Below are 12,912 nucleotides of genomic sequence, written 5' to 3'. Positions count from 1 at the left end.
TGTGAGTGTGTGAACAACTCGATCATAGATATTATATAATATTATTGGCCTATGCCGGTTCAAATATGCCCTATAAATTAATATATAAAAATAATCAAAATATACATCAGTGCATAAATGCAACAGCCATAGTGACCAAAATAACATGAGCAGGAACGTAAAGGTGATGTAGTCAAAAACTGGATTACCACAATACAAAGTATGGTGCTAAATAGCAAATAATGAACAAGGTAATACACACATCCAAACCACCAGCTAGTATACAGGAACAATAAATGTTTATACCCACAGTGATAAGATACCCACCCCCGTGCTGGCCTTCTGAAGAAGCCAACTCAGTTTGAAACCCTGCTGATCTGATATTGATAACCTATTCTGAAGATAGATCATCAATATCTGAATCTCGGAAAACCCATTTAAAGGGGTTTTCTGAGTTATTTTTTTTTTGTTCTTTGTATGTTTCTAACTAGGCAAATGTAAGGACTTTACAATTTACTTACTTTATCTCCAGTTGCTGCTTTCTCAGATTTCACTGAGGGTCATATGACCTGTGATGTCAGCTTCTCTTCGTTCTCTGATGATGTTTCGTGCACAAACCTGGGAGAGCAGATATGAGCGTGTACACGAGACGTCACTGTGCTGGCCACGCCTCCCTGCACTGCCGGCTGCTGCTGTCTGCTCTCTCCCTGGATTCTTAACCCTTTTTAGCAGCACAGACTCAGCGCTGAAGGCTTTACTGAGTAGCTGCAAGCAGTGAGGAGACAAATGCTGGGCACAGGAGCTGACAGATGAGTTCTACAGAGCATTGCACAAGAACAGATAGGGAGAAGATCCTGTGTGTATCAGCAGTGTCATTGTACAGCTAGGACTTATAGTCCTACACATACAACATACTGCTGAGTATCCCAGCAGGCAGACATGTCACTTAGAGCAGAACTTGTATTCACTCCCTTTGCAGAGCAGGGGGAGGGGCAGAGATTGTTGTTATTGCAGGTAAACAAAGCGCCAGAAGAGTGAGAAATCATTTCTTTAGTTAGTCTTTATTAACGTCTTCAGGACCCAGCCATTTTTCACCTTAAGGACCAGGCCATTTTTAGCAAATCTGACATGTGTCACTTTATGTGGTGATAACTTTAAAACGGTTTTACTTATCCAGGCCATTCTGAGATTGTTTTCTCATCACATATTGTACTTCATGATAATCATAAATTTGAGTCAAGATATTTCACCTTTATATATGAAAAAATCCCAAATTTACCAAAAATTTTGAAATTCCAAATTTCAATTTCTCTATTTTTATAATAGATAGTAATACCTCCAAAAATAGTTATTACTTCACATTTCCCATATGACCACTTCATGTTTGAATTATTTTGAAATTACATTTTATTTTTTTGGGACGTTAGAAGGCTTAGAAGCTTAGAAGCCAATCTTCACATTTTTAAGAAAATTTCCAAAACCCAATTTCTTCAAGACCAGTTCAGTTATGAAGTCACTTTCTGGGGCTTACATATTAGAGACCACCCATAGAATTACATTTTAGAAACTACACCCCTCAAGCTAGTTAAAACTTATTTTACAAACTTTGTTAACCCTTTAGGTTCCCCCGTGAGAATTGAAGGAAAACGGGAATGAAATTTCAAAAAATAACTTTTTTTTTTGCAGATTTTTTTTTTCTGCAACACATCAAGGGTTAACAGCCAAACAAAATCTATTAGGCTAAATGCACGCGACCGTATGCGGATCAGCAATAAAAAAAAACGGATGACATCCGTATGACATCTGTTTTTTTGCGGATCCATTGTAACAATGCCTATCCTTGTCCGCAAAATAGACAAGAATTGGACATGTTCTATTTTTTTGGCGGGGCTACGGAATGGAGTACTGTCTGCATCTTTTGAGACCCCATTGAAGTGAATGGGTCTGCGGAACCAAACCACGTTCGTGTGCATGTAGCCTTACCCTGAATCTGGAGTTTACAGAAATACCCCATGTGTTCTCAAAAACTGATGTATGGGCACACAGCAGGCTTCAGAGTGGAAAGAGCACCATATGGCTTTTGGGGAGCGGATTTAGCTGGAATGGTAATTGGGAGCTATGTCGCATATGAAGACACCCTGAGGTGGCTTTACAGTGGAAACCCCCAAAAAGTGATCCCATTCTGGAAACTGTACCCTTCAAGGAATATTTCAAAGTGTGTAGTGAGCACTTTGACATATCAGGCATTTCACAGAATTAGGAAACACTTGGGTGTGAAAAGGAAAAATTTAAAATTTTTCCAGAAAAAGTTGCTTTACACCTACATTTTTTACTTTCGCAAGGGGTAACAGGACAAAATGCACCCCACATTTTGTTCCCTATTTCCCCCCAATACGGCAACACCCCATATGTGCTCAAAAAATTATGTATGGGCACACACCAGTCTTCAAAGTGGAAGGAGCACCATATGTCTTTTGCAGAGCGGATTTAGCTGGAATTGTAATTGGGAACTATGTTGCATATGAAGACACCCTGAGGTGGCCCTACAATGGAAACCCCCAAAATGTGACCCCATTCCTGAAACTACACCCCTCAAGGAATATTTCAAGGTGTGTAATGAGCACTTTGACCCATTAGACATTTCACAGAATTAGAAAACACTTGGCTGTGAAAAGGAAAAATAAAATAAAAAATTCCAGAAAAAGTTGCTATACACCCAAATTTTTCACTTTCACAAGGGGTAACAGAACAAATTGCATCCCACATTTTGTTCCCCATTTCCCCCCAAATACGGAAACACCCCATATGTGCTCCAAAAAATTATGTATGGGGGCACAGCAGGGCTCTAGAGTGAAACAGCAAAATATGGATTTTGCTGACCTGAATTGGCAGACATTAATTTTAGGTGCCATGTTGCATTTAAAAGATTCCTGAGACTCCCAGAAATGAAAAACCCCAAGAAGTGACCCCCGTACAAACATTTTAAGGGGTGAAAAGGGCACTTTTGACCTGACAGTTGTCTCACAGAAAAGAATATGTAGTGGTTTGGAAAGTGGATTTGCAAGCGAGGTGGACTAAATCAGAGAAATAAAGTGGAAATATTACATAAAGCATAAAGGATGAAATTAAACTTATACTTCACGGATGAGTGGTAGATTTTAAAACACTCCTGCATGCACAGGCCAGGTTTTTTAGGGCAGGTCTTGCAGTGGTAAATGGTGTCTTTCCCTTTTTGGAACACACCCTGCATCTTTTTTGGGTCCTTCCCTTGCTGTCTGGGGGACTTGACCAGGAAAATGTTGCCCTGGTACGACACGGGTACCATGACTTCGCCGGCCTGGATTAGAAAATTAGGGCCTTGATAAATACCTCTTGGAACTGAAGGAAAGTTCAGGTGTGGCCTGCAGACTGAAATAGCACGTATGCATTGCACATTGCCATCTGTACAATGTGTAGCTTTTTGTACCACACCTTCGTTTTTCGTGTGGCACTGTAGGACTTCAGAAGTTAATCTGAAAGATCCACCCCTTCCATGTGCCTATTGTAGTCCAGGATACAAACTGGTTTGGGGGTAGTGGTTGTGGTACCTCGTACAGGAGCAGGGGAACTGTCGTTAGTGTGAATGGTGGTCAGTACAAGGACATCCCTCTTGTACTTAACCACCAGCATGTTCTCATGGAGGAGAGCCCTACTTTTACCCATTCTCAGTGGTTGCCCTACCAGGGATCTAGGAAAGCCTCTCTGATTTTTGCCCACTGTGCAGCAAGCCACAGTACCTCTGGCAGTTAGGGACGTGAATAGGGATATGCTGGTATAATAGTTATCCACATAGAGGTCGCAACCCTTATCCAGCAGTGGGTGCAGTAAGTCCCACACAATCTTCCCACTAACTCCTAGGATGAGGGTGGCATTCTGGGGGTTCTATCCTGAAATCTTTCCCTTAGTAAATGTGGAACTTGTGGGTGTACCCAGACCTACTCTCACAAAGTCTGTATAACTTTATGCTATACCTTGCCCGTTTGCTAGGCAGGTACTGGTCAAAATCTAATTACCCCTTTGAAGAGTAATAGGGACTCATCTACACATACATTTTATTTGGGTTGTACACCTCAGCAAACGTGGTGTTAAAGTGGTCAATGACAGGCCTAACAGGTCAAATGTTGGGTCATTTTGGGGTGGGCACTGTGAATTGTCGTTGTAGTGTAGGAATTTCCTAATTGACTCAAATCCCTTCCTGGTCATGGTGTTACTGTAAATTGGAGTCTGGTAGAAAATGTCAGAACTCCAATATTGCCTAATGTTTGTATTTTTTTACAACGCCCATGTGCAACACGAGTCCCCAAAACCGAGTCCCCAAAACTTCATCATCTCCGCTGCACATGCTGGGATCCAACCTAGGGGTCTAACGTATGCTGATGTAGGGTTCTGAGCAATTAATTGTTGGTCATATAAATTGGTTTGGGCCACCGTTACATTTACATTTATAAGTCTTCAGAGAAGAAGATTTTGAAAAAGTTGAGTTCAATGAAGCCCGCACAGTCTATCTGTATTCTGGAGCTGCCCTCAAAATGTGGAATTTGGGGCTGATAATTGTCAGGGGGTGGGTTCCATAAGGGTTCACTCTGGGGGGCTGCCTCCGCTGCTACCCTGGGGCGCCTTCTAGAGGGTCCCTCATCAGCAGATGATGAGGTGGTAGAGGAAAGTGGCATCCTCTTCTCCCTCAGTGGCAGACTCAGTATCGGAGGCAAGGATGGCATATGCCTCTTCAGCTGAGTATACTCTTTAAAATGAATGGGACATTTTTATTTTATTGGGGTGTGAAATGTGGAAACCTTTATTTTGTGTGAAGGGTATCTATGTTGTGTTTTCACACCTGAATGGGCTTGTAATAAACTAGAAATAAAATTTAGAGGAAAAAAATGTATAAAAAAGGTATTTTCTGCACACAAAAACTTGCTCAGTGGTTGCAAAATGCACGTACGCAGATCGTGCGTTCGTGCAAAATTTTAAAACTGACACTAACTGAAATGTATATATGTATAATTGATTAGCAGGCACTCACCATCTGTATTTCATATGTATATTGGATTTATTTATAGAAGATAATTTTAAAATCCGTAGGATATAATCTATCATAAAAGATGATTAAAAAACATACAGCATCGAATAAAACATTAAATAAAACATTAAACGCGGACCATTTGACATAAAATCTAGGAGATATACTATAATAAATATAAAGAGTAGCAATAAAGTCCATGCAGCGACACTGAATGTGAGTGTCGTAGTTCAGATTATTCCAGTCTTGATATTATGCACATTGATGGTATTAGATATGCGTTAAATAGTTCATTGGTAGTCACACATATGTTTGTTAGTATGATTATTCAGAACTTGTCCCAAAAGATAGCATATATAGCCGTCCGGGTATGTTGTAATTTTGCTGACAATATTTAGTCAGTCAGTCCAATGTAATGATAGTATCTTTGTATGTTCTTATGTAATGAACAGATACAGTGTTATCAGATAAAGCACTTGAGCAGAGTAACTGTCCGAATTTGGATCGATGTTACATGCAGAGAAAAGGTATATCTCTTATGGATAGTTAGTATCACTTGAATTAGTATTATTAGTTTGTGGGACATTCGGTTGTCTCTACTGGTATGTAGTCACGTGACTCAATCGTATGGCGGAGGCAGGAAAATTCTTGGGTTTCCTTTGCTTCTATTGTCTCGACCTTAAGAGTGCGCTTTTTAGTCCTGCAGGTCAAAAACTGGGTAGTTTGGATTCTTGGCGTGGACAAGAATCCAAACTACCCAGTTTTTGACCTGCAGGACTAAAAGGCGCACTCTGAAAGTCGAGACAATAGAAGCAAAGGAAACACAAGAATTTTCCTGCCTCCGCCATACGATTGATGCCGAGTCATGTGACTACACACCATACTACGTGGGTCGCCGACTCTGAACGCAGAATATATCACACAGCGGAGGAAAATCTCCTGACTCGGGTGAGTAGCTGTACTGCTGGCGGGGCGCCCCTGCAGTAAGCGAAACCCAGTCTCTTGTGAGTAGAGACAACCGAATATCCCACAAACTAATAATACTAATTCAAGTGATACTAACTATCGATAAGAGACATACCTTTTCTCTGCATGTAACATCGATCCAAATTCGGACAGTTACTCTGCTCAAGTGCTTTATCTGATAACACTGTATCTGTTCATTACCTTAGAACATACAAAGATACCATCACAACAGTGGACTGACTGACAAAATATTGTCAGCAAAATTACAACATACAGTACCTGGACGGCTATATATGCTATCTTTTGGGACAAGATAATCAACAAACATATGTGTGACTACTAATGAACTATTTAATGCATATCTAATACCATCAATGTGCATAATATCAAGACTGGAATAATCAGAACTACCACACTCACATTCAGTGTCAATGCATGGACTTTATTGCTACTCTTTATACTTATTATAGTATATCTCCTAGATTTTATGTCAAATGGTCCGTGTTTAATGTTTTATTTAATGTTTTATTCGATGCAAATGAGCACACTACTGATCAGTGCTCTGCAGCACGCACGCACACAGATCGTGCGTGCAAAAACTGTAGTATAAAAATTCACTGGCTAAAAATTAACATATATATATATATATATATATATATATAAACTATATATATATTTATATAGCGCCCAACTACAATTTCTTCTATTTGAACCAAAAAAAGGATGACTTGGTAAAAACACAGATGTGAAAAAAAAAGCACAAAGAATAACCCCCAGGTGCTGATCTGGCAGGTATGCACTGAACAGCAATTGGCGGTCACAGCTCGCATGCAGAAAAAGTGGTGCAGAGCTGTAAAATTGTAAAAAAAAAAGACCCAAAAAAACGCATGGACCAAGTTGGCATCTGTAAAAAAAAAAAAGGGCGGGGGGAGGGACAGGGGGCCGGAAGGGACAGGGACGGAGGGTGGTTTAAGGATCTGGAACAGCTGCAAATGAAAAAAAAAAAATCAGTGCAGCAATTACAGGTGTTCTTATTATTTTCTTCTTTTTTCTTTTTTTCTTCTTTGAGCAAGAAAGGTTTAAAAGCGCAGTGGTGGTGTACCACAAGTCCCCGCAAGCCAACAGCAGCACAGAAAAGCACAGAACCTATCTGCATGCAGTCACCAGCTAGAATGGCTGCATGCAGGGAAGTTCAGCCCTTTCCTGTGCAGCTATAGCGCTTCTGGTTGCTGGAGCGTTGTTCCAGCCAATCGCAGCACTGGCAGGAGACCCCAGTTCAGCACCGGTTACCTCCCTCTGACCACCACCCGCCCCGCTGCTTTTTTCAGCTTCCGGCGCTGCGATGTGTCAATCTTCATTTACTGGCCAATCGCAGCGCTTGGAGCTGCAGGGGGCAGTGCAGCACCATGGTGCCCTTACCCGGCATGGCTGCCTGCAGGTTAGAGCAGCCATGGTGCCCCGATTCCGCCCGAACGTTTCCCCCGAGCCCCGCAACCTTCCGCTGTACATGTACGACACGGGTCTTTAAGGGGTTAAAAATATGGAGTCCTTTTCTCTACTAGCACAATCTGAATTTTCTCTCTGCTCGGTCAGATGGCTAGCTGGTGGGCTCCTTATCTCTGCTCTCTGCCCTTATAAACACTCATTATAGCTCAATCCTTATCTTACTCATAGGAATGTGGCTTAAATAAGTGTTTATGACCGGCACAAACAGAAAGTGAAAGTAAGATACACACAGCTAGAAAAACTGTTAACCACCCTTTTTGACAAAACAGCTCAATATTTTTAATAAAGACCAATTGAAAATATGATTTTTAGCCCCAAACGAGTAAAATGCAATCATAAAATTTTTGCCTCCGAAGGTATACATAGCCTTTAAATGTGACCAAGCTACAGTACTAGTCACATCCCATGGAGAAGAATGGAGCTGTTTTGCTGAAGGGGGAGGGGGATAGCAAATTTGTATTTATTATATAAGTTGTTAGTGTTTTTTTATGTTCCGCATCTACTCTCATATATTTGAACATATATTTTATTGCATTCAGTGCCACTTACCATGATACAAAGCTGTGCTGATTATGAAGGTGTCACTGCGCGGCTCACGCATTATTTCATCCAGACTTCAATTAAATACTTGCATCTGTAACTTTGGATTTCTATAATTATATTCTGAATGCTTCTCTCATGACCTGTTGATTTCAGGGTACAAGGATCAGCTGGTCTTCCTCTCTGTTTACCAGGCAGCGTGTTGCTTTGCTGGGTGGGTTAATTGAAGGGCACTAATTATTATCATTATGTAGACAATCAACTACAGGCCTGCCCCAACAAGCTCCTCATAAACATGTGTCAAGATGTAACACAAAATAAATTATGTTTTGGCATATGACATACTACATAAATTAAATGGAGCATTCTTGCAACTTTTTTTTTTATGAATACAATTAGTAGATGATAATTTATGGGATACCTTCTCACACTTTACTTTTTATTTTAGTGTAAAGATTTTAGTAAAGGGGTTGTCCAAGGTTAAAAAAAAAAAGGTCTGCTTTCCTGCAAGAGTATTAAAGCTGTCCATGAGCTGTATCAAGTATTGCAACTCATTTCCATTAAAGTGAATAGGGCTGATCTGCAATACGGGACAGACCCATGGACTAACATGCCTACTGTTTCTGGGGAAAGAAAGAAAGAAAGATCTTCTTTTTTTTCCTATTCCTGGAAATGACTTGAAAATATAAAGCCCAACATTTAGAACTGTTTTCCTTCTTTAGGTCAGGATTGATTTCTATTTTGATGACTAATAATGAAAAATGGAAGGTTACAAAATGCCTTGCATGCACGATAGGCTCCTCAGGGTAGAAGAAGAAGAACTCTAATGCCACACTAATATTCTGGGCCACAAAGAACATCAAGAAAGTGGACCAGATACATCTAAAGTACCTATGCAGTAATACTCAGTAATGTCCAGTGAGACATACTAATCATTACAGAGAATTAGGCTGTTCGATCTTAAAGATCAAACCCAGTTACAAAGCACATGTATCAACAATGGTGATGACAGAATTTCTGGAAATTCGATTTGGGGCAGATCTGTTTGAATCAGATGCCTGATTTAATTCGGAGCTTAATCGATTCTAACAAAATCCAAAGTGATTCAGTCTCCCTGGAAAGAATGGCATTCTGGCTCTCTTCCTCTCCATCTCTCTCATCACATGAAATTCTAATTTTTAGAACCCAAATGTTTTGAAAAAATTGGGTCAAATTTTTATTCTGTAGCATGGATTTGCTCATCTCTAATCGATAATATCTTACAGATTTATTTGAAGCTTTGCCTACTATGGTGAAGATAACGATTACATATTACCAGGTTATGCGAGATGAGAAAAAATGTATGCTCTTTTTCAAAAACAGCTCCACCCTTGGCCATGGGCTATGCCAAAGTAGTGTACGCAGATCACATAGGGCCCCATAGCATAAGCCCCTCCCCCATTACATTTTTTTTTATTAGAGGGCATCTGTCAGTAGATTTGTACTTATGAAACTGGCTGACCTGCATCTGTGTTGATGTTTTCATATATGCAAAAGAGCCTCTAGGAGCAATGAGGGCGTTGCCATTACTCCTAGAAGCTCATCTCCAGTCTTCCACTGCTGCACCCTCGGTGTTTCCATTGACAGGGCCAGGCGTGACGATGTTTTCACTGCCTGGCCCTGTCAAAGTGGAGAGGGCGCAGCAGTTGCAGAGACAATGGAGTCTCTATTTGTAGCTATAACGCCCCCGTTGCTCCTAGAGTCTCATTTGCATATATTAAAACATCATGGGATCTACACAGATACCTTCAGCTGCCAAGCGCACACTCAACAGGTCAGCCAGAATTCTTCTAACACTTAAAGGGCACCTGTCAGCAATTTTTTATTACAAAAAATTGAAATTTTAAATGCTACCTTTCGCCTCACTGACTAGTGCTTCCCAACTATTTTGCTCATTGAAAACATCAAATTTCTCAATGTATTTGCACCAGAAAAATGTCATGTATATGTGATACATCTCCTCTATACTGATCTAAATCCTCTTCCCCTCATATTGTATAAGACTGGATGCCTGCAGCCGCCACTAGGCTTAGTGCATAGGCATTTATGCAGGTACCAATGATATTAATGGGCGCTCTAAGTCATATTTGCACTGAGCTTCCCCTAGTGGTGACTGCCTAGAAAATACAATGAATCTATACTGGGAAGAGGAGAAGCAGTTCAGCACCATGTTCCCTCCCTCCCCCCTCCCAATAGTAGTCGTGATCTGCATTCATGGCTGTTATACAACTGATATTTCAGCTTGGTCACTTCTATAGCTTCAAGTGACTGGACCTGAATCCAAGCTATGCTATGCTGGTCATTTTAGTGACATAGACATTTCTGGATTTTAGGACAAGTTATATAATTCGATGTAAATTATGTCAATTTTCATCAGTTTTTTGTATATTGTATTTTCAAGACAAGTCTAACATGTTTTTTGAGTCCTTTAAAAAAAGCTGAACCTGTTTGAACTGGTACCAGTTGGTGAAAATGAAAGTATTATTACAGTTTATACCATAAAGAAATGGCAAAAGAGGGGTTCACGTTTTAATAAATGACAAAACACTATTAAGTCTCCATGTTTTTCTAATTCTTTGGCAATGTATGCAAACATAATACAATAAAATTACATTCTTTTCCAGATTTCCTAAATATAGAAGCTTCATTGCACAGATGAATGTCCTACAAGATGAAAACCCCATGAAAACCCTCTTTAAATAATCAGAGATTTTCAGATGAATGAAAACTGATTTCCGCTGATCTTTTTCAGATGAGCAGGGCTGTCTGGATGTACAGAAGAACACAAAGGTTAGTTAATGGGACTGGGTAATGGACTGTATTGTTGTGTATAATGGACTGCATAATGTGCCTGCAAGTGCTCAGAAATTCTGAGTTTACCAAACATATGCAATACAAGCCCAGATTTGTGCTACATCAACCAAGCAATGTTACAGCAGGGACATATTGGAAATACTTTACAGTTCAATCCCAGGTAACAATGAAATATTCAAAAATAGATGTGAGAGTTCAAAGTGGCCTTATTAAATCAGAAAAATAGAACTTTCATTTGACCATATAGAGTGCCTTGAAAAAGTATTCATACCTCTTGAACACATTTTTTCATGTTACAGCCACAAATGTAAATGTATTTTTGGGGGATTTTAAGTTATAGACCAAAACAAAGTAGCAAGTGTGTGTGAAGTCAAAAGAAAATGATACAAAAAAAATACAAATCTGGAAAGTGTGGCGTGCAATAAGGTTTCAGATTTTTTTTAGGACCACCTTTCACTGCAATTACAGCTGAAGTATGTCTCTACCACATCTAGAGGCAGAATTTTTTTGCCCATTCTTCTTTGCAAAATAGCTCAAGCTTAGTCAGATTGGATTGAGAGCATCTGTGAACAGCAATCTTCAAGTCTTGCCACATATTCTCAATGGGATTTAGGTCCAGAGTTTGATTGGGCCATTCTAACACATGAATATGCTTTGATCTAAACCATTCCATTGTAGCTCTGGCTGTATGTTTTAGGGTCATTGTCCTGCTGGAAGGTTGCCTGCAGCCTTTACCAGGTTTTTCTCCAGGATTGCCCTGTATTTAGCTTCAACCATATTCCCATCAACTCTCACTAGCTTTCCTGCCCCTGTTGGAGAAAAGCATCCCCACAGCTTGATGCTGCCACCAACATGTTGCATGATGGGTATTGTGTGTTCATTCAGAAGTGCAGTGTTAGTTTTCCACCAACGTAACAATTTGCATTTAGGTAAAAAACTTCAACTTTGGTGTCATCTGACCAGAGCACCTTCTTCCACATGTTTGCTGTGTCCCATACATGGCTTATGGCAAACTGCAAAACAGACTTCTTACGGCTTGCTTTCAGAAATGGCTTTCTTCTTGCCACTTTTCCATAAAAGCTAGATTTGTGGAGTACTTGACTCATAGTTGTCCTGTGGACAGATTCTCCCACCTAATCTGTGGATCTCTGCAGCTCCTCCAGAGTAACCATGGGCCTCTTGGCTGCTTCTCTAATTAGTGATCTTCTTGACCAGGCTGTCAGTTTAGGTAGACGGCCATGTCTTGGTAGGTTTGCAGTTGTGCCATACTCCTTCCATTTTAGGGTTGATGGATTGAACAGTGCTCCGTGAGATGTTCATAGTTTGGGATTTTTTTTAATAACCTAACACTGCTTTACACTTCTCCACAACTTTATCCCTGGCCTGTCTGGTGTGTTCCTTGAATGGCTTGGATAAGTAAAAGGCTTTCTAAAATTATTACCACATAAAGTGACACATGTCAGATTTGCTAAATTCGGCCTGGTTAGGAAAAGGGTAAATGGCCCGGTCTGGAAGTGGTTAATTGTTCTTTTGAGCAGGACTACAGGGAAAACTTTAGCACATGCACTGGGCGCTCCTGACAGCAGGCTCCGTTGGTGCATAGAGCATTCTTACTCCACTTGTACAATGGATTACCTAAGGAAATATGTGCACCGCACCTACTCGTCACCAGGAGGTTGACCTGCTGTTATAGACAGCAGAGTGTCCCTGTTCTGCGGATTTTCTATTGCTAGACAGCTTGACTCCCGACCCATTAAGGCATTATGCACAGTGGCAGTATGCACATAACTTTAGATGATGCTCTTACTCCCCATTGACAGTAGCCAACCACCACTGTAGCCAACCACCACAGAATATCAGTGGGTGTCAGACTCTTAGCACCAGCTATTTGAAGGGACCACTCCTGCAAGCAAAGCAGCCTCTTCAGTGTTTACATCACTCTGCATAGTGTTCATTCTCAGAACACTGTATTTTTTCATAGCTGCTGTTCTGAATATTGAAGCCTTTTT

At 40.4% G+C, this 12,912-nt stretch overlaps 1 protein-coding gene across 2 annotated transcripts in view; it reads left to right on the top strand.

Moving 5' to 3' along the window:
- Nucleotides 1-12,912, top strand: part of HS3ST5 (heparan sulfate-glucosamine 3-sulfotransferase 5) — a 254,824-nt gene that overhangs the window by 101,068 nt on the left and 140,844 nt on the right. For both annotated transcript variants that reach the window (XM_044290379.1, XM_044290378.1), the window contains exon 2: nt 10,714-10,879. The gene's annotated coding sequence lies outside the window, so the exon portion shown is untranslated. The remainder of the gene's footprint in view (nt 1-10,713; nt 10,880-12,912) is intronic.

This window comes from Bufo gargarizans, chromosome 4 (genome assembly GCF_014858855.1).
Source record: "Bufo gargarizans isolate SCDJY-AF-19 chromosome 4, ASM1485885v1, whole genome shotgun sequence".
NCBI classification, from domain to species: Eukaryota; Metazoa; Chordata; class Amphibia; order Anura; family Bufonidae; genus Bufo; species Bufo gargarizans.
The sequence above is the reverse complement of the archived record's forward strand: the minus strand, read 5'-3'. Positions and strand labels throughout refer to the sequence as shown.